Raw genomic sequence first — 22,668 nt, 5'->3', positions numbered from 1 at the left:
CTAATACAATAAATTTGAAAAGTGATGCTAAGATAAAGACCCTACAGGGGAAAGAAGAGATGGTTCCAGCTTGTGTACTCTGGGAAGAGCCACACAGCCCAAGTTTGGAGAATAAACAGTCATCCAACGAATGGTTTTATAGAAACTTTGCCTTTTGCTATACATTGCCATATGTTTCTCTAGGCCAAGAACCACCACCATTGAAAAAACTGTATAAAAGTTGTTCTTACTTAGGAAAGAGCAGGAGGGTAATTTCAAACCATTTTCCAGATATTTTCTCTTATTGCCTAGAATCTGGGTACTAGATTTTTAGTTAACACACTTCTAGTTGTTTTAAAATCACCTGTAGTTTCTGAGACTCTAATTCCATCAGTTTTATTACTCTGTCTCTCCAATGAAGAAAATAGCAAATGTCAGCTCTTTTTACCTTCTTCCAAATTTCAGGTACAAAGTTCCATTCTTCAAAGATAACATGCAGGATTGGAACATAATTTTTTTAGTCAGATACTTTATTGTTCTCTTTAAAAGCATTATGGGGCACCTGGGTGGCTCAGTCAGTTAAGTGTCCACCTCTTGGTTTTGCCTCAGGTCATGATCTCAGGGTCATGGGATTGAGCTCCACGTTGGGCTCTATGCTCAGCTCAGAGTCTGCTTGTCCCTCTCTCTCTGCTCCTCCCCCGCTTATGCTCTCTCTCTGTCTCTAAAATAGATAAATAAAATATTACAAAAAATGAAAGTATCCTTTTCAGTGGCAATGAATCTGGTTGAGGTTTTTTAGTTTGACAAAACTAGTTTGTATCCTGACTCTTCATATGGGACCCTGTGAGACTTTTGCCAATTTAATCAACCCATCCACCCCTGGCTTTTTCACTATATTCCTAGTAAGCATATTGTATATTCCAATAAACATACTGACTCAGGAGCATACCCTGATGTATTCTTACTTAATATCCCTCCCCAACTCCTTTTTTCTAAATTCTGACATTATTCAGATATCTATCCCTCATCCACTTGTTGCGTATCTCAAGGAAAGCTGACCTGACCTCAGAGATATGTTTAATTGTAATCCCATTCCCTCTACCAATGACTGTTTTTGGAATAGACATATGTAGGTATGTCTCAATTCCTAACACTCTCTGGACTCTGATAAAATTTTATTCAACACTTTGTTGAAAAGCCGTAATTGTCCCAAAGCTGAACATCCATTAGTCAAGTAAGTGGATGAAAATCATTTGCTTAACCATCACCACCACCCAGACTCATTCTTCCTTCTCCCAATTGATTCTGAGATCTTACAAACGCTAAACCCTGAGGATCCCTTGAAATGTCAATGGTTTCCTCAACTGCTTAGTTTAGAATGATTCCATAAATTGGGGGAGGCATATCTGATCTCAGTTTCTCTTGCCTCTGTCTACGTGGAGTTGGTCAGGAGGCTGTGAGTGGAATGGGTGTTGATGAGAAAGAAGAGTATGGCCAGGGACTATGTAGGTGGTTTTGCATTTTTATAGATGATTAAAAATTAAAAAAAAAAACAAGAATATTTTTTCTGGTGACTCCATCAAATTACGTATGTGAGTGCATGCACACACACGCACACACACGTGCGCACACACACACACACACACACATTGCTTTCACCCTATATCCTGCAAAATAATAACTCTAAACGTTTTTCATGAAGAGCACATCCATCCCCACTGTATCTTCATTAGGGCTTTATCATGTGAACACACAATGATTGAACCAATGGACAAATCAGCTCTCTCTAACCCCAAGAACTCTCCTCCGACCAAGGGTATGGTAACAGCAGGTCCAATTTATTCTACCATATTTCAGAATCGTCACACTCTCATGTCTGTCTTATTCGAAATTCTCTCTACATATACCCCTATTACAAATGTTCCAGGCAAACTTATGTTATCATTATCTTCCAAATATATTATTTAGTCTTTCTTAATCTGGCCCCCTGACCCGCACTCCCAGACCATCTCTTGCTATCTTTTTTATTTTCCCCACATATCTGAGTGCTCTTCTTTGCAGAGCTGGTCACAGAAGGGATATCAGCATATCTTAGAGGTAAAAATCTTTCCCCAAGCCCTGCTTCCTGAGATCTGAAGTTATATAGAGCTGTCAAAGTGGACCAGGATGGGCCCACTGAGGGTTCGCTGGCAGAGTCAAGCAAGGAATTCACTGAAATAGAAAATTACCTTTTACCTAGGAAAAGGGTTGTATGGGCTAAAATCAGAGCTCAGAACATGAGCATAAGAGTTCACAGAGGTAGGGCTTTTTCTGGAAGAGAGAATAGCTAAGTTTGAAAAGGAAAAGAAAGAAGAGAGAAATATACATACTATACATATAAGATATTATATGTAGTATATAAGAAAAAGATACAGATATCTTATATCATATATATTTTTATAATACATAATATATAATATAAAAGCAAAAATATATATTTTATATATGTTCTATCATCTATCTATCTATCTATCTATCTATCTATCATCTATCTATCATCTATCATCATCTATCTATCATCTACCAACCAAGAGAAATCTACATTTAAGAAGGAGGGAACTTGTGTCAATGCTGTGCTTTGGGAAACAATGCCTGAGCACTAGTGTTGTGACTTTGAAACTCAATTTTTGTGCACCTCTGCAGCCTGTGCAGACACTTGAAATCAAGAACATCGTCTCTGAGAAACAAGACTGTGAAGGTCAAGGTACAGTGTCAAAACATCAGGATGACACGAACCAGTGGAAGTAGACTATTCAAGCTTTAACTTTCTATCAAGTGGGCATTTAGAAAGGAACATATCTCATTTGTGTCTGACAAGAATCTGGGGGTAACTTAAGGTAGACTCAAGTCTTCCAGTCACGGAATTTGGGTGTTTAGATGATAGCATCTAAAAACTAAACCAAAATAAAGCTAGCATAACCCAATAGTGGTGCAAAGAGTAAATAGAGGTGTGTCAAGACTACCTGCAGCTAAAATATGTTAGCAGAACAATTTCAGCCTCCATGTGAAGCAAAAAGGAAAAGCAATTAATAAAACCACGTCAACAACTCCTCCAGCTAATGAAAGAAATTGCTTACCAAGTGAGAGATATAATTTCAGTAAAAATTGAAAGGTGGTTGACCCAGTAGGAAGGTGTGTGGACATATGTCACACCGCAAGGAGGTGCGATTTTGAGGGAAAGATGCCTGCATAAATATTTCTGTGACGCAGGAAGCAGTGACACACCGTTACGCCAACAGAACTGACCTTTCCCACTACAATGCTAAGTTCAAGAATTTAAAAAAGTACTTCTTTTCCTTCTCTCTCTCCCTTTTTTTTTTTTTTAACAGAATGTGAACTTAACAGAAGAGTCTGCATTTGATAACCACGCTATTGCAGAAGCAGTTTCTCTGGAAATTTAAAACAAAAACTTGAGAGGTGAAATATTATAGGTCAGGGCAATTGTTCAACAAGGAGGAATCTGGTCTGTACTAGAAGAAAATGCCTTGGAAAAGATGTATATTCAAGAAGAGGAAGAAGGCAGGGTTGAAAACAACCAAGATTTGTTTTTGTGGAAATACAGCAGGCATTTTGATTACTTTTGGCTCTTCCAATTCCATTATATTAAAAATTAAGGAGAAAATCCTCTTTCACATGTGTATATAGTCTAATGGAAATAAATTCTATTGTGGTACAATTCTTTTCTTTATTTTGTAACACTTTCATGGTGGAATGGGAAAAAGCATCTTGCTTCACAAACCTTCAGGTTAAGTTATGCCCATGATAGATCCTTCTACATCTGTGGTGAGCAAGATATATGTTTTAGTGGTTCTTATAAATTTTTGGATTACCAGATTCCTCAAAATCTATTTTTCATGACAGTCAATGATCAGTTTTTCTGAAAAAAGGAGAAACTGATAACTGATGAAGCAAATCTGTTTAAAGTCAAGATTAACAGGACCATTCAACAATAATACCAAAGCTTTGGTAAGAGGCTGCATTTCTGAACGATAGTAAGGGGACCAGTGGCCACAGGTGATGTTAGATTTTGTTGTGCTCGAATATGGACATTTTCTGAGCAATGCAACAACCATATGATCTTCTGTGCTATAAAGGAGGTTGGAGAAGCATCGATATACAAGGAATGTTTTTCCCAAGTTAAGCCTTGGCAAGTTCAGCTATCAATGTCAGTAAAGGGGTGCCTGGGTGGCTCAGTCTGTTAAGCATCTGCCTTCAGCTCAGGTCATGATCCCAGGGTCCTGGAATCGAGTTCTGCATCAGCCTCCCTGCTTAGCGGGGAGTCTGCTCCTCCCTCTGCTCTTCCCCCTCGCTCCTGCTATCTCTGTCTCTCTCTCTCTAAAATAAATAGATAAAATCTTAAAAAAATATATCAGTTAAGATGTTTTATGTGAAGCAATCCCAAGTACCACCAACTGCTCGAAGAAGTGGCTTTAGGACTATGAACGAGTTGCAGTCAGTATGGAATCAAGCTGAAATATTAAGCATGTTATTAGACTCATTACATAAAAAATCTTATTTCAATGATAAATAAAGTTACTAATAAATGTGAAATATAGATATCCATCAGAAGCCAAATGGCCAGAGCCTACTTGATAGTGACTTTTAGGTTATTCAGAAAAACAAAAAGAAAAGAAGGAAGCAAAGAAGGGAGAAAAAAGAGAAAAAGAAAAATGGAATAGAGAAAGAAGTAAAAAGAGATTGGACCCAATAATATGGCTGTACTAACCTAGAATTTTATCAATGAAATTATGTGATTAATGTCTTCAAGTTCACTTAAAAATTAGTGTATATACACTGAGGATTTTCCACTACTGAAAAATTACCTGGTATTTATTATCACATAATGCCCTGAATATCTTAAATATATATACATATATATATATTAAAGTATATAAAGTATATTAAGTATATAACATATATAAATATATACGTGTATATATTTGCCATTAAACCATTTGCCTAATATTTGCCTAAATACACAAAGGTAAGCAGCAGCAACAACATCCTTGCTGTTCTCAAATTATCTGTCCCTGCCTCTCCCACCAAGGGACCAAGACTTTAAAATAAATAAATAAAAATGAATCCTCAGGAAAGAAATGACATTCTTGGATGTCTTGGCAATGCCATATTGCAATGAAAGTTCCTAAACACCAACTCTCAAATAACGTATTGATCTTGTCATGGACTATGTTAGTTTGTAGTCTTCCAGTGACCTCCAGGTCAGACATTAAGAAGCATTGCTTTGAAGAGTATATTTGTGGGGGTACGGTTTTTCCTGTGTTGGAGATTTACTTGTATAATTACAGAGTTAATGCTAGAGAAAAACTTTTAATATCTTATGACACATAATTATCCAGATTTTATATTAAGGTGTGTGTTTCTGATCACTTGGTTGGCATATCCAAAGAGTACGGAGCTGACATTTTGGGGCATGTAATGTTATTTAGGTAACTGTGTGATGTGACAAAAAACAATTAAATACCTTCTTTTATAGCTTAAATTTATGAACTAATTTATGTGATAGTACATTGTGGCTTACAGTTTGGAGAGACCAAATTTTAATTATAACCAGAAGGGAATCTGATTAAGAAAGGATGATCTTGATATACTCGGCAAGGATAATAAATAGCTTCTCATCCCATCAGCATTAATAGAGAGTGTCCATAACAACACAACACTTCAACTGACAGCTTATAATGAGTCTGTAAGGTTCTCACCCTGTCTAAAAGCTTGTAGCGGTTTTATATTATCTCAAATTTGCTGCATTTCTACACAAATAATTCTCTAATTGCTGCATAAATTTACATTTTAAGCTTAACAGCAACTTAAACAGCTTCTAAACACCATTGATATTCAGGATGCTATCTAACGTACATCAAGACAACAAAATATTTCTTGAGGCTCAGAAAATTATCCATCCAATTATATCTATAAATTTATCATCTCAAACAATTATTGAGGCAAAGCTATTTAATCTTTGCTTTTTTTTCCTTGAACATATTCATTCCTACAATAGATAAATGTTATTAGGAGTTCTACTCTAAAAAATAGTGGATTTGGGGTAACAAATCATATATATGCATATTCACTCAAAACATTCAATATTTTAAAATTTTAGTTGTCTAAAGGAAACTGTAGTACTATATCTAACTAGATGATAATTCATTTTATTTATGAAAAGTATGCACACAGGCTTACCTTTGGACAAATTCAAGTTGTAGGACAAAACCAGCTTTAAGAGAAATACTGAATAACCTTGAGCATACATTTTCTTCCACATAAATTAAGATACTCATGCATTCTAAAAATGAAGAAAAATTTGATTCATGGAATGAAATATATTTTAGCAAATCATTGTTATTCTTCTCAATATCAAAGTAGCTATAATATGTATATAGATGCATGCGCATACATGTTATATATAGACAATTTAGTCCCACTCAATAAGCAAGTCTTTTTCCTAATATATTTGCTGTACTTGTGATGGAATTTATATAAAGTTATAGCAGAATAGTTTATGTAAAATTCATCTTTGTTCTAAAGTCTCTTATCCTGGTCTTTGTTGTAATTATATACATTTTTCTCCCACTGTTTGAGGTCCTGAATATATGATCTCCTTACATACAATGTTTCTATCTATTGCTTTACTTACAGGGTGAAATAAAAGAAATTCTGATGATCAATTCAAACTATTTTTTATTACTTTACATTATTGTTCCTTTTATGGAAAATATAACATCTTACCCTTTACAGCAAAGCTTTTTAAAGGTAGTTGTTGCCTCCTGGTTAGTCCTAAACTGACTGTATTCTACCTACCTTCGGGCAATCCCAATAAAACATCTCTCATTAAGATTATCATTGGTTCTACTCCTAACTCAAGGGTCACTTTTCAGTTCTTAATTTATCTGAATAGTTTGTGTTTAATTCCATTTTCTATCTCTCCCTTGGAAGTCCCCTCTCCTTTTGCTTTTATATGACACTGCTCTCTTTTACTGAAAAGAGACAGTGCTCCTACTTAGTGACATTTGAAGACATTCATTGATTGATCTTTTCTTCAAATGATGCTGTTGCATAAAGCTCAGGTCTTAAAATACTTCTCTTCTTACATACTCTTCAGAAATCGTATCTGCTCTCATGGCTTTAATTACCGTTCCTAAGTGGATCATTTCTTAAGTAATCAGAAGAGACTAGGCTTTTTGTAGTAATAAGCTAGCTCCCCATTTCTCCATGTCTTATCCCAATAAAAGTTAAATAAACAAAGGAGCTGGGGTCAGTACTCTTTATAGTCATTCAAAGGAAGTGGTGAGTTACATATTGTCTCTTAAAACATCTTTGCAGATATAACATGTATCGATGCTTATCACATTTTACTGTCACAGCCTGCCTGACAATAAGAAAGAGCTGGAATATTTGTGAATAACTCTACTACTGTCATATCCTCTAACTTCTATTTCCTGCTTAGAGCTTAAGACTTATATACTGCTCTGTCTTTTAGAAACCTATATTTATACTCCTATACGAATTTGAAACATGTACTACATCAAAAACTAAGGATGTATTAGATGTTGGTTAACTGAACATAATTAAAATAAATAAATAAATAAAATAGAAGAAAATTTTTTAAAAAAGAGACGTGTACCTAAAATGGCACTCTTCCCTTTTCACTCACATTAGAACATCTCTTTTTTATTTCCCCTCTTAATGAATGGCATTTATTGTCTATCTGGTAGCTTAGGTTAGAAACCTAGGAAATCATCCTCAATTTGCCATCAGAGTGATCTATATAAAATTAACTTTCCCATACAAAGTCCTTTACTTTGACCAATCTTGAAAATAAAACACAATTTAAAATTTATCACTCTAGCAAACAATGGCTTTCATTATCTTGCTTGAGTTATCTTAGAAACCTTAGGACCCACCACTTACAGTTTGCAACTTACACTCTTGCTAAATTGAACTATGGATTCTTTCTAGTTCCTGAAAATGTCTCATGTTATTTCTTTGCCTTTGGTGTAAAGGTCTAGAAGATCTTTCTGAGGACTCTCTTGAACTGATTTCTGTTGGCCCTTCTAGACTCAACACATACTGTCTTCTGTGGTTATCCTTCTCTTGTTTCAGATCTCTCGTCCAACCTGGGACACACACAATACACTCAATTCACCTCCTCTCTCAAATTTTATTCACTTATATAGTCATTTGGGAGTCACAGATTTTTTTTTTTTTTTACTACCTGCTATAGAAATGATCCTTATCCTCATAGACAAATAGGCAGAACTACTTAGGGATGAGTGGAGGAACACACAATAAACCCTTAAATAGATAATCACATGCTATGGTACCAGTTTTAAGGAAATAAAGAGTTATGTGATAGAGAGTATCTGGTAGTGTGGGGGGCTGTTTAATGATCAAGAATCAGCTTCTCTGAGGAGACAATAGTTGAATAACAACAGCAGGAAGAGCCAGCTTTATGGAAAAACAAAACAAAACAGAATAACAACAACAACAACAACAAAACAAGGCCAAAGGTTATGAGGTAGGAAAGGTTTTGTTCAAGGAACAAAATGGAGGCTAGTGTGTTAGTGACCAAGAAAGAGAGGTTTGAGATAACTCTAACGTGATAAGCTGAGCAATATTATGTGGGGCCCTGCAGGGTACAATGAGCTTTATCTTAAGAGTAATAGAAAGTCCTTTGAGGGCATGAAAGAGGAAGACAGATTGGTGAAAGGAGGGAGTGGACAGAGAGTGAAATGATCTGATTTATAATTTCAAAAAATGTACCCTGGCTCTTTTATAGTCATTCAATTGTAGAATGTGAAGGGAAGTTGATGGTGGTAATCCTGTGAAATATGTCATGTTTTAGCATATATCATCATATGCGCTATCATTGTGCAATAGTGCATCACAGTGTTTCAAAATTTTCTGTTATATTTGTGGGTGAACTTCATGTGTTGGCAAGGTGTTGGCATCCCAAAGGCATAGCATAGTGATCCAAGGATAAAAATCTCTTAATAATATTTGCTAAATGATTAGTACATTAAAGAGGAAGAAAAGACCAAAAAGAGGGAAAAATTTGTTGGTGCACCTTAAGAGTACTTTTATAGAATGACATTGTTTTCACGTACAGTTATCCATTAATTATAAATTAAAAATAGTTTTGAAGAGCTGTTGGTTTACTTTTCAGAGATAGGAAATTTTAAGAAAACCTTAAAAGAGATCACTGGATAGCTGTAAAAAGTTTATCTATGGTGGTGCCCTGGGTGGCTTAGTTTGTCGAGATCAAGCCCCCCATCAGGCTCCCTGCTCAGTGGGAAGCCTGTTTCTCCCTCTCCCTCTGCCTGCCGCTCCCCCTGCTTGTGCTCTGTCTCTTTCTCTCTGTCAAATAAATAAGTAAAATATTTTTAAAATGTGTATCTTTTTGTTCTGGGAGGAATTGTAAATCAGACAGAGCAGAGGGGCATGTGTAAGGCTTGAATATACAAAAAGCTTGCAACAGACTTGCATGCCCTAAATAAATTGTTTGTTTGTGTACATAAAGAAACTCATGGGGGTGCCTGGATGGCTCAGTCGATTAAGTTCTGACTCTTGATTTTATCTCATGTCATGATCTCAGGGTCAGGAGATCAAGCTTCATGTTGGGCTCCGAGCCAGGTGTGGAGTCTGCTTACGGTTCTCCCTCTCCCTCTGCCCCTCCTCCCTTAATGCACACATACTCTCTCTCTAAAAAAAAAAAAAAAAAGGAGAGAGAGAGAAAAGAAACTTCTGGATTTGTAACCAGCCTGTTTTCCTGTCTTTTCTTGTTTCTTCTTTTTCTCTCCTCCTCCTCCTTCATCTTCTTCTTTTTATTTTTTTAAAATAAAGTAGATTTACTATGAGGCATTTCTCCAATTGGTCATTTACATGAGCTTAGAACTGAACAACTGAATGGCTTGTGAGTTTGAGGTCAGATTGTAAGATCAGAAAAAAAGGAAATTTACCCTTCAAGGGTAAGTGTGAACCTAAAAATGAAGGAATTCTGCAGAACAAATGGGATTAACAAGGAATGATTAGTAATGAATTGAATGGAGAAAAGTCCCCATTTACATACAAGAAATGTGATTGTGTGCTCCTTGAAGGATTAGATTGTATCTATGGATTACTGCATCTTTAACCGTTTCTGGTTTATATGCAAGCACTAAACAAAAGCTGTTGAATTAAATTTGGAGACCATAAGGGTGAATAAGGATGCTTGGCTTGATTTGATCTTAATTTTATAGAAAATGGAAGTAGCTTCACAAGTGAAAAGAGGCTATAGTTTGATAGTCTGATGTTCAAGAGGAAAAGTCATGCAAAGAACAAAGCAATCAGCACAAAACAGCTTAAAGAATTTTTGCACTGCTGTTAAAAATTAGAAAAGTGAATTAGAAAACAGTTTGCTGTGGATAAAGTAAAAGATTAAGTGAAGTGGAATAGACAGTAAAGGAAATAAAAAATGGTAAAAGGATCTTCAAGTTGATGAAGATAGATTATGAACAATCAAAGGTGACTGTGAGTATGGGAAGAGAGAAAATAGTCTATTATTGAAAAGTTTAACATTATTTTTAGAATGTTAATATCCTTTCAATCTGATAAACATTATTACTTAAATATTCTGCATTCTTATGAAAAAGGAAGATACATGGGTTTTTGATATGCATAGCAACATTAGCCTGCACCAAAAATGAAGGTCTTTAACTAGTAAAATTGTCCTCATTTTAGCAGTCATGATTTTTTAATCTTTTCCTTATTCAATTTATTTTTTAATCCCTCTACTTTCAGAAATAGAATATTAGCTTTTGCAATTGGTTTTCTAGGGAGCAGGCCTTAATTGGAAAAATCAGCAAAAATATTTGAACTAAGCATTTAGCAATCAAGATAATTTTCTTTCTCTCTTTTTTTTTTTTCAGAAGGCAATTGAAAGATAAAGGGTCCAGTTCATTACACAGTGCTTGGGCATATAATTGTAATCACATACCTTTTCAGCATAAGAATTATCTTATCCATTGTGGGCTTTATTTCTTAATTAAAAGGAAACAACACAATTCAAGTAATGATCATAGTTTCTTAATATTTGTTTAAAGAACAAGTCACTTAAGAATCTAATTTCTTGGGAGAGACATCTCTGTGGTATATTTGTGTAGATGTGCACGGAGAATAAAGACTACTTTGAATAATAACACTTTCTCACATTCATTCTCTGTCTTCTATAAAATACTTCAGTAATCTGACTCTATTAAATTAAAATTTCTAATAATATGCTTAGGGACTGAACTGAAGATTACCTTATATTGCATATGAATGAATGTAATTTTGATATCATTATTTTTAAATTTTTCTACATGTTAAAATATATGCTTATTTAGTAAGAAGAGTGTGGACCCACATAACCTACAGGCAACTGCTCTTGATGTTTGCATAGTTCTGTCTAAACATTCATCTATGTATTTACAAACAAATGTGATTAATATTGATTAAACAATCTCATATCTGCTTTTTCACTTAACAGTTTCTCATGTAAACAATGGTTATTTCACAATCTTTGCAAACACAGTTTTAATGGCTGCAACATATTTCAGTTTTATAGTTTTGTAATGACCTCCTTAGCTAGCGTTGCTGAACATTTCCTTTCTACTTTTTTATTTTATAAGTAGTCCTAATGTAATAGCTTTACAGGCAAAGCCCTTGACCTTCTATATTAGACAAGGCTCACTCTTAAATTTTCAAATGCCATAAACAAACTCAAAGTACTTTAAATTGAGACAAAAACCAAAACTAGTGTGTTGGAACAGTTTGACAATTTGATGTGTTACAGAATATAAAGAATCTTCCAGAATAGAAGGGATTCTAAAACACTTGGAACTCATGACTCAAAGAAACCATGTTAGTCCTCCCGGGATGTTTTTGTCTTGCAGAGAGTTGTAAATTGACTTTCCTCTTCTCTCCTTCCTCTGCTCCTCTTGCGTACGTGAATTGTAGGTGTTGTAGCTGTTCACCCTAATATCTTTAATAACGGGTAAGAAGCTCACACAACTCTCTCCGTCTGGCTCCACACACAAAAATCCAGGGCGGTGTTCTTTAGCTCTACCTGGGTCTGGCACATATTGCTGAACGCTCCATACTTGCCCGGAGGGCAGCAGAGTGCGATGAATGACCCAGCTTGAGCCCGGTGTCCACCCTTGGACAGATGACACAATATAGCATCTTTGCTTTTGCTTAAGCTAAGTGTAATAGGAGGTGTAGACAATTTTAAAGGATCCCGTGACAGGCAAGTCACACCATGAGAACAATCTCCACCATTCTGCTGATTGGAAACCAGATCCTTCCTAAGGCAGGGCATTGCTGCAAAAACTTGGACATTGTGATAGGTAAAGTTGGTTGGTCTACATTGATTGGTTGAGGAAAGAGGAATGCAGGTGAGATCTTTCTACCATTAAAACAAAATAAGTTGTTAGTAAACAAAGTTAGGCTTTCTGATGAGTCTAGATCTGAAATCTAAGACTTAATATATTACTACTGAAGTCAAGAACTCAGTGAGTGTCTTGAACACAACTGAAAACCCTGCTACAATAAAACTCAGTTAAAATGAATGGCAGTGTAAGTGCCGAGCCTAGTCCTGGAAAATGCAACATACAGAATGACTTCTGGGGCTTCACACAGGATTCCTCCACTATGTTTAAGTAACACAGAACCATGCAACAAATTTTCCTTTTTGCACCCACCCAACCAACTAAAATCAGTGTGTTAGCAGCATGTCTGGGATAAGCAGATATGACCATCCTGCTTATGAAGTTAAGGATATATTCTTCACTCCAAGCGCCCCTCTCCTTTACCCCCCACCATCAGATGTACTCTATACACCCTGAACAGAGATACATCTTAATAAACATCCACTTTTTATTTTTTATTAACATATATAACGTATTACTGGTTTCAGAGGCACAGGTCAGTGATTCATCAGTCTTGTATAATACCCAATACTCATTACATCACATGCTTTCCCAACCACCCACTTTTTAAAACAAACTATATACAGTATTCTAGGTGGCCACATTTCTCAATTTGCAGGAGCCCCAAGACACCAACTAGAAAGAATTTGAACTCTATGTTCACATTTATATTAAATATGCTGAGACATGTGTTACAAACTTTAGGGAGCAAAAGGAAAGCCAGAATGTGGGAGAAGTGATAGACTCCTTCAGAGAAAACAGCCAGAGTGAAGGAAGAGTCTGCCAGGGTAACGTGGAATGAGTGTCAGGTCGTGAAGGCTTAGGGCTCTCCATTAACTCCTGCCTCATTCACAGCTACCAGGGCTCTGGGGATTTAGAGCCTTGTACTGACCCAACACTTGATTAGCAGAGACTCTAAGTGCTGTGTAGTGAAAAAGAAAACCCTCTGCAACTCTGGATAAAAATATCAAATATTTTTGGTACAATGACTCATAGATCTGAAAGTTTCCGGGAAGGTAGAGTAACAAACACCACTGAAAGAGAATTTAGATGCTCGGGGTCTGTTAGGTCTGAGACCACTGTTTCCCGACCCGGTAAGGCAGGAATCTGAGCCCCAGGACCCACAATACAACACTGTGTAGGCCCTGGAATTCTTGGCAATGCCTGGGGAAGGAAAATCTCTGAATGAAGGGAGATTTAGGATATAATTATAAAGGTGACACATTGTGTCCACCTCTTAAAGAAACTCAAGGTATATCAGCTACTCTAAGAAAAATGAAATATTTATCAAATCCATGATTGACAAGAATTTTCTGAATTCAAAAGCAATAGAAGATATCATGAAAGCACGTCCACATGAGTTTGACTACCAAAGAAGGATAAAACTTTCTTGTAACATAAAAATCCACCCCAAATGAAAAGAAAATCAGCAAATAGAAAAGAAACTGCAATAAATGTAACGAAATTATTATTCTTAATATTCTCAGAACTATTTCCTATTGATTAGAAAAACAAAATAATAATGTAGATAATAGAGTGAATACCTATCAATTTTAGAGAAAAAAAACTATTCCTGTACCTACACACACACGCACACACACGCACACACACATGCACACACACATGCACACACGCACACACGCACGTGCACACACGCACGCGCACACACACGCACACACACGCACAGAGAGAGAGAGAGAGAGAGAAATATATACATATATAGTCCGAGAATAGTTCAGAAAATATGGTGTCTTATATCTTTGCTCATTCTTAAATTTCATGCATTAGAGGGGTGTTTTTTAATGAACATAATTGTGAAGAATATGAAGAATGTAATTTGTTTAATAGTCATAATAATAACATCAATATCTGGCATTTACTGTGCTTTCATTGTGTGCCAGGCACTGTTCTCTGTGTTCTAACATCTGTATCTCTTTGTATTTTCACAAAAATCCTGAGATTTTGAGGTACAAAAACTTCTTATCTGTTATCACAGTTTCTGTATCCAAGAACATGTGTTGTGGGCTGAATGTTTGTGTCCTTTCAAAATTTATATGTTGAAATGCTCACACCCCCCACCCCCTACCCCATGGTCAATGTGATGGTATTAGGAGATGAGACCTTTGGGAAGTGACTAGGATTAGATGAGGTCGTGACAGTAGAGGCCTCATGTGTGGGATGGGTGTCCTTACAAGAATCAGAGTATTTGCTTCTCCTCTCTGTTCTCCATCATGTGAGTATATAAGTCAGCCCTCTGCAGTTCAGCAGAGCACTCTCACCAGAACCCTGCCATGGTGGTACCCTGAGCTTGGACTTCTGGCCACCAGGACGGTGAGAAATAAGTTTCTATTGTTTATAATCCAACCAATCTAGGGTTCTTGTTATAGCAATCCAAACTGACTTGCACAACCTTTGAAAACTGAAAGCTCTTTTCATTTACTTTATGACAAAATTTATTTCATGTTGTACTTCTCGGCTGAACTGATTTGAGGTTAATAGTATTTAACTAAACCTACCCAGTGTGAATGTTTATATGTTGAGCTAAAAAATTGTCTTTTATTATGAGTACCGCTGTGGTTGTCATATAGTATATGGAATATGAGTGAATTACTTCACTATCACACAGTTTAAATTGAGAAATACATACGGCCCCAAAGATTTGGGAAAAGGTATTAAGGAATTATTTCTAATTCCCATTTACTTATAAGGAAACTGAGGCCCAAAGTCCTCAAGAAACTTGACCAGGGTCACATAGCCTGTGGAAGAACTAGTATTAAAACCCAGTCTTAGATGGCTAACAGTAATTTTCCTAACTAGACTTCAGAAATGACTAATCTATTTATAAACAAGTGAAGTATGAATAGACATTAATGAATAAATGCTGTAGAAAAGTTATAATTAAGGCAGAAAAGCTTTAGCCTGAATATCTTAAAAGAGGAATTCTAACCCAAGTTCTATTACTAACCAGCTATGTGGCCTTGAGCAAGTCTCTTAAATTATCTCTGTCCTAAATTCTTGTTCATGTGGTGAAGATCATTATACCTGCCTTACAAAAATCTTGTAAAGCTAAAATGCTATAATTGTGGTGAAAGTACTTTGAAACTAATTAGTGCTGTACTTATATAAGATATTATTATAACAGTTTTGTAATATAAAGAGATATTTTTATTCTTTTAAATTGAAAAGAACATTAGAAACATTTCAAACTTAAAATACTCAAGAGAAGAATTTCCCAAAGAATGTTTCATGGAACACTAATCCGCAGAATGCTGCAGGGCACAATGTTGTGGTCCAACATAGGTGGGAAAAGGTACGTATTATATCTCCCTTCTAAAGATTCACAAAGTTAATGTAAATACTAAAGGTTCTTAGAGTCTTGCTTAAAGAGAACTTTTTCTTTCTTTTCTTTTCTTTTCTTTTTTCTTTTCTTTTCTTTCTTTCTTTCTTTCTTTCTTTCTTTCTTTCTTTCTTTCTTCTTTCTTTCTTTTTTTTTCTTTCTTTCCTTTCTTTCTTTCTCTCTTTTTTCTTGGCTATATTTAATCCAGGACATCCAAAATTTATTAAGCCACCTTCCAGCAACACCTTTGAACATCTTGGAAACCATTTGGTTGAATATGTTATAGGAAATTTCCACAAAAGAATTAGTATTTAAAATCCCAAGATTCTCATTAATGCTAATGTGCATTTTGTCTCCACATGGAAAACTATTTAGTTCTTCTAGGAGTACCACCAATTCTGTTTATATTTAGAAAAGTACACAGGTTTTTCTTTTACCAAAAACGTGTTCTACTTTCAGAAGATATTATTTGTTTTTTTGCCAAGTTTTCTCCAATAGCAGTATATCCTAGTGGTATAGTAGTAACTCATTACAGTTCATTAATATTGTTGTAGGCTTACCACATATAAATATAATCAACTTTTTTTAAAGAGTTCTCATTTCTCCACATTTTCTTCATTTTATTTGTGGTTAAAAAAAACCCTGCATGGAATATTCCCTCTCGAAATAACTGATGATTAATTTTATGTGTCAACTTGACTTAGAAACAGGGTGCCCAGGTATTTGGTCAACTATTACTTTGGCTGTTTCTATGAGAGTGTTTTTGGATCTAACATTTGAATCAATGGTCTAAATCAGATTGCTCTCTCTAACATGGATGAGCCTTATTCAATCAGTTGGAGACATGAATAGATCAAAAGGCTGATCCTCCCCTGACTAAGGAAAGTCCTCTGGCCTGACTGCCACTGAGCTGTGACATAGATTTTTATCCTGCCTTCAGATATATTGACAAACTGAAACTTTGACTCTCAGCGTGGAGCCTCTGACACTCAACTGAGTGTTGAATCTACCAGCCTTTGGGATGGAACTGCACTATAAGTTTTCTTGGTTCTCAGGTCTTCAGACCTGGACTGAAATTATCCAATGGTTCTCCTGGGTCTTCTGGATCTCTGGATGGATATATGCATATATATCTGTATATGCATGTATATGTACATATATGTATATGTATGTATATGTACAGTTTCTCTGGAGAACATTGAATAATACAGATTTTGGTACTGAGAGTGGCTTTAGAGGAACAGAATTTTAAGGTGAGTTTTATGAATGGCTTCTGGTGTTTTTGGAACTGGCTTTCTAATATAATCAGATTTAAAGGTGCTAATGACTCAATTTCCAGTAACAAAGAGAGTACTGATAGTCCATGATGTAATTTGGCAGTAGGGACACACAAGGTGTTTCCATTGGATACTCCTAATCAACCACTTATAAAAAGGAAGGATCTGGATGCCTGTGTATATGATACTTTTGAACATTTTTCTCAAGCTAACAAATACAATGAGAATGGCTGGTTCCTCCTAATGTTGCTGGACAAAGTTGGAGAAAAAAATGATGAACTGAGAAATTTGACTTTCCAGCTCAAGCACTGCATAAATGACCTAAAATTTCTATGAGTGCCTTAAAGGAGACCTTTTATTTCCAGTAGCCTAAGGCTGAGATTGCTAAAAGTCAAATGAAGACATCCCATTCTGTGAGTGGCTGAGTTATAGCACAATTTGAACTCCTAGGCTTTGTAAGGTGTATATTGCTTAGTGAAGGCACTAAATATGATGGGATAGGGTCCTGAGAGTTGGAATGGAAACATGAAGGAATATCCTGGTGAGGCTGGGGACACTGAGCCCCTAAATTCTGATCAGTCTTCTTTGCCAATGGAAGTGGTTTCTCCATTCCCAGTGAAAGGAATCTCTCCACTCACATCTGAAGGAATAAGTCCTACATTGTTTGAAACAAACAAACGAACAAGCGAACAAACAAACAAACAAGCAAACTATATTGGCCTCTTCTGAGACAGCTGCCATGCAAGACAATACTTATTCTTTTAAGGACCCATCCTGTTATCCCCTCTTTGCTTCTTTGCCTATAACTAGACTCAAGCCCAGCAAACCCCTAAAGGTGAAGTGCAAAGAGTGATCTACAGATATGCGACACCCCAAAAGAACTACTTGAGTGTTCTAATGTACACAGACAGAAATCCAGGGAACCTGTGTGGGAATGAATGCTAAAGGTGTGGGATAATGGTGGAAGAAACATAAAGTTGGATCAGGCCACATTTACTGATATGAGCTCACTAAGCAAGGATTCTGTGTTTAATGGAACAGCTCAGAGAGTTATAAAGGACTACTGCAGTTTCTTTGGTTGATTGACTAAAACACAGACCAAAATATAGTCCTCAATAAGTGAGTGGGACATTCCCAATCTGTGTTGGTGTAATGGAGAGAAAGGGATTCAAAGGCTTAGGGAGACTGGAATGGTAGAGTGGATTTGTCATAAGACAAATAGGTTGTAAGACCTATTTGCTCACACTGGAGGGTCCAGAAGACAAGGCTTTTACCACCACTATGAGCAACAAATTTGTGAGGGGAACCCCAATATCCTTAAAGAGCTCTATGAATTTTCTTCTCTGTAACAGACCTCACAGAGGAAACTGTGGTCACCAAATTGGGAAACCGAAATGCAACTAGAGTAATTGGATCCTGGATAGGAGGGGCCAAGTGGCAGCCTTCAACCACCAAATTCAAGGTGGGCTTGGATACTGTCATAGAGAGCAGAGTTAAAGCAGCAATCAGAATAGTCGGACTTGTGTAGACTAATGGCTTTGGCTGGTTCATCATGGTGTTCCTAGGAGTAAAATAGGAAGCCTACTAAATTCTTATTTGATCTGTAAAAGCAGAACAGTTCTAGGTCAAATGAACAGAAGTTCAACACAAATCATAAAGACAGAGTCATGGTTCTTCAATTAATTTTCAAATTTGAGCCAGTTTACAAACCCAAAATCCCTTGAATGAAGGGGAAGTTGAAGAGGGCAGTGCCTTTGAAGAGGGGCGCTACCAAAAACGTATACTGTGAATCTTTCTCCCAGCCTTCCCCTACGGCCTATTACCAGGGTACATTGGGAAAATGGAAATCATCAGAACTTTTGGGGAATACTGGACACTGATTCCAGGAGACCCAAAACATCCCTGTGGTTCTCCACTCGGAATAAGGGCTTATGGAGGTCAAATGATCAATAGAGTTTTAGATCAGTCCCATTGCACTGTGGGTCCAGGGTGTTCCTCAACCCATTCAGTAATCATTTTTCTCAGTTTTGGAATGCACAGTTGGAATAAACTAACTCACCAGCTGGCAGAATCTCCATGTTGGTTCTCTGATGAGTGGAGTAAGGTCTATTATGGTGAGAAAGGCCAAGTGGAATCCACAAGAACTGCCTCTATCTAGGAAAAGAGTAAACAAAATACTGGATTCCTGGGGGGATTGCAGAGATTAGTGCTGCCATTAAGGATTTGAAGGATGCAGGGATGGCAACTCCAACATCCCCATTCAACTTCCCTATTTAGCCTGTGCAGAGGACAGATGGATCTTGGAGAATGACAGTGGATTATTGTAAGCTTAATCAGGTGGAGAATCTGATTGCAGGTGCTATACCAGAAGTGGTTTCATTGTTGGAAGAAATGAACCTACCCTCTGGTACCTGGTATGCAGCTATTGATCTGGCAGTTGTGTTTTTTTTTTCTTCCTCCAGCTCTGTTAATAAAGGCCAACAGAAACAGGTTGCTTTCATCTGGCAGGGTCAGCAAAACACCTTCATGATCCCAACCTAGAAGTATATCAACTCTCTATGTCATAGTTTAGTTCACAGGGATCTTGCTAGGCTTTTCTTTCCACAGGATATTTCACTGGTCCATTACATTGATGACATTCTGCTTATTGCATTTAGAAAAGAAGAAGTAGCAACTACTCTAGACATTTGCATGTCAGAGGGTGGGAAATAGATATGTTTAAAGTTCAGGGGTCTTCTGCCTTTCTAGGGCTTCAGCAGTGTGGGGCATGTTTAGATATCCCTTCAATGGTGAAGGATAAGTTGTTGCATGTGGCCCTCTCATAAAAAAAGAGGCACAAAGCTTAGGGAGCCTCTTTGGATTTTGGAAGCAACATATTCCTTGTTTGGGTGTGTTATTCCAACCCATTTACTGAGCAATCCAGAAAGCTGTTTTGAGGGAGGCCCAGGACAAGAAAAGGCCCTGCAACAGGTCCAGGTTGCTATGCAAGCTTCTCTGCAATTTAGGCCACATGTTCCAGAAGATCCCCTGGTGCTTGAAGGGTCAATGGTAGATAGGGATGCTTTTTGGAGCCTTTGGCAAGTCCCTGTTGGTGAACAACATTGCAATCCCTCATGATTTTGGAGTAAAAACCTACTATCCTCTGCAGAAAACTACTCTCCTTTTGAGAAACAGCTCTTGGCCTGATATGGGGCCTTAGTAAAGACTTAACACCGACTCTTGGGTCATGAAGTAACTATGTGATCTGAGCTTCTGCCCAAAACGAAATGCGTGTATAAAATTAAACATGACTTTGTTACTGTCTTCATTTGTCTAATGACAATACGGTCTAAGCGCATGCATATGTGTGCCAAGCAAGGAGTAGACTTCCGATGGTTAATATTTTTTGTCAACTTTACTGGGCCATAGGATGCCCAGATATTTGGTCAAACATTATTTTAGGTGGGGGTGATATTGGATAAGTTTAACATTTAAACAGGTAGAATGAGAAGAGCCGATTGCCTTCCCTAATGTGTGTGGACCTCTTCTAATTGTCTGAAGATCTGAGTAGATCAAAGTGCTGACCCTTAGCAATAAGGAAGTATTTCTTTCTGCCTGATTGCCTTTGATCTGGAATATTGATTTTTTTTTCTCTGCCTTAAGACTTGAACTAAAACATTGACTCCTCCTGGGTCTTGAGCTTACCAACATTCACACTGGAATTATATCATCAGCTTTCATGGGTCTTCAGCCTGATAACAACCCCCACTGATCTTGGGACTTGCAGCCTTCATAACTGCATGAACCAATTTCTTATAATAAATCTCTGTCTCTCATCTCTCTTTCTCTCTCTCTCTCTGTCTAAACACACACACACACATACACACACAACACACACACACACTTTATTGTTTCTGTTTCTCTGGAGAACCCTAACTAAGACAGACTCTTTTAAAAAATTCTTACATCTTCACTCCATAAAGAGAAACTCTAAAAAAGTTCTTTTGTAGTTGATGTTTTGTGGCAATTTCTGAACTATGCTGATCATACCGCAGAAGTTATTCGATAGCTCAATCATTCTTCTCAATCTTTTCATTCCCTACTAGTAGAGAGTTAGGTTTTCTCCTCACATTTTCTTCTTAGCATATGATATGTGTGTACATATGAGGCTATATTAGATTATCTGTTCACTTATTTATGTTTTCCCACAACTCACAACTGATCTCTGGAACAGGGACTGATTTATGTATCTTTGTTGGAATTTCCAATATACATCTCAAGGCCTGACAATTTGTTGGTAGCAAATACCAGTTGAATTATTAAGAGGAATGTATAGTAAAGATCTCATTAAGGTCCTTAAAATCTGAACCTTTAAAATCTTGCCTTTCTACCCCTTTAAAATAACATTTCAAATGAAACAAATGTCTTAGTGTGTCAGATATTTTGTAGTATAAATAATGTTTTTTGGCCAGCAACACTTTATGGTGCTGTAGAAATGAAGACTGCCAAAATGAGAACAGAGAGAGGCTATTTACTCAGAGTCAGCCACCATCACTAGCATTTGGCAACAAGTCAAAGGCACGCAGAGGAGTGGGAAAGCTTATAGTATATAAAATGAAGGCTCCAGGTGTGCTCTGATTGGAGGCTGTTGGCATGGAGAAGCTGGGGGTGGGTTAACTGGAAGTGGGGCATCTTGTGTGATTGATTTGAGGGCCATATTTGGCATTCTGTAGTTGGTCCTAAGACAGAGAAAAGGGCAAAAATTAAAGAAGCTGGCAGTCATTGATCAAGGCCTGAACATTCTAGGCTGATTGAAGCAGAATTTGCTGTTTGCCTTTTTGGACTGTTTGCTACCGAGTTTTTGGATCAGGGCTCTATTGCCCTGTGTTATTTGTCCATTAGTTTATGCAGTCTCTCAGTGTGAATTATTATAATATTATACTGAAGTAACTTTAAAAAATAAAATTATAAAATCTCACATCATCTATACCTGGGGGGAGGGGGGAAGATATACTGGCACATACATAGTGGTGATTAGCTGTCTGTCCAAAGTACCCCGTTACTGATTGAGAATATAGATGCACAGGTCAAAGACGTGGACAATGGTAGAGAGGTAAGGTGAAATTTCTGAAAACACATCCTATGGATTTAAGTAACAAATGAAAGGCACACATAGCCTCTTTTCTGTGAAAAGATGCATCATCTCTTCCAGTGCACATTGTTAGAATATACCTTCTTCTGATCTAACTTTAATTATGGCAGCATCAGCAAATTCTACACTGCCTCTCCAATTTAGAAGATTTTGCTGGCTGACTTTAGCCAGTTTATCCCGGCAGTTGGTCTACTAATTCACATTAGCCCCGTGGAAGAGAAAATTGCACTTATGTAGAGGAGTGATGTGCTCAAATGATAAATGTTCACCAACTAAATCCTTCAATTCAGGAATATGAAAAGGTGAGAAGCAGAAACATTGGTGACTCATTTTTTTTCGTTGAATTATCATTTTCATCAATCATTTTCAAAACTTAAATGGACTCTTTTTGTTCCCACTCAACTATATCTCCCATATATTATCCAAGAAGAATGTATGCATGTC

At 36.8% G+C, this 22,668-nt stretch overlaps 1 pseudogene; it reads left to right on the top strand.

Moving 5' to 3' along the window:
• The window catches only part of LOC109490385, a 63,232-nt pseudogene extending 42,929 nt beyond the window's left edge, over positions 1-20,303 (top strand).
• The last annotated feature ends 2,365 nt before the right edge of the window (positions 20,304-22,668 follow it).

This window comes from Ailuropoda melanoleuca, chromosome 8, assembly GCF_002007445.2.
Source record: "Ailuropoda melanoleuca isolate Jingjing chromosome 8, ASM200744v2, whole genome shotgun sequence".
Lineage (NCBI taxonomy): Eukaryota > Metazoa > Chordata > Mammalia > Carnivora > Ursidae > Ailuropoda > Ailuropoda melanoleuca.
Note: the sequence above shows the minus strand (reverse complement) of the source record. Positions and strands in the feature narration are given on the sequence as shown.